This window comes from Cherax quadricarinatus, chromosome 24 (assembly GCF_038502225.1).
Source record: "Cherax quadricarinatus isolate ZL_2023a chromosome 24, ASM3850222v1, whole genome shotgun sequence".
Taxonomy (NCBI): domain Eukaryota; kingdom Metazoa; phylum Arthropoda; class Malacostraca; order Decapoda; family Parastacidae; genus Cherax; species Cherax quadricarinatus.
In genome coordinates this window covers 35,843,899-35,844,822 of record NC_091315.1, presented here as the reverse complement: position 1 = coordinate 35,844,822, position 924 = coordinate 35,843,899, and positions in this window count along the sequence as shown.

Below are 924 nucleotides of genomic sequence, written 5' to 3'. Positions count from 1 at the left end.
TTTTTGCTGATGATACTGTGCTTATGGGAGATTCTAAAGAAAAATTGCAAAGGTTAGTGGATGAGTTTGGGAATGTGTGTAAAGGTAGAAAGTTGAAAGTGAACATAGAAAAGAGTAAGGTGATGAGGGTGTCAAATGATTTAGATAAAGAAAAATTGGATATCAAATTGGGGAGGAGGAGTATGGAAAAAGTGAATGTTTTCAGATACTTGGGAGTTGACGTGTCGGCGGATGGATTTATGAAGGATGAGGTTAATCATAGAATTGATGAGGGAAAAAAGGTGAGTGGTGCGTTGAGGTATATGTGGAATCAAAAAACGTTATCTATGGAGGCAAAGAAGGGAATGTATGAAAGTATAGTAGTACCAACACTCTTATATGGGTGTGAAGCTTGGGTGGTAAATGCAGCAGCGAGGAGACGGTTGGAGGCAGTGGAGATGTCCTGTTTAAGGGCAATGTGTGGTGTAAATATTATGCAGAAAATTCGGAGTGTGGAAATTAGGAGAAGGTGTGGAGTTAATAAAAGTATTAGTCAGAGGGCAGAAGAGGGGTTGTTGAGGTGGTTTGGTCATTTAGAGAGAATGGATCAAAGTAGAATGACATGGAAAGCATATAAATCTATAGGGGAAGGAAGGCGGGGTAGGGGTCGTCCTCGAAAGGGTTGGAGAGAGGGGGTAAAGGAGGTTTTGTGGGTAAGGGGCTTGGACTTCCAGCAAGCGTGCGTGAGCGTGTTAGATAGGAGTGAATGGAGACGAATGGTACTTGGGACCTGACGATCTGTTGGAGTGTGAGCAGGGTAATATTTAGTGAAGGGATTCAGGGAAACCGGTTATTTTCATATAGTCGGACTTGAGTCCTGGAAATGGGAAGTACAATGCCTGCACTTTAAAGGAGGGGTTTGGGATATTGGCAGTTTGGAGGGAT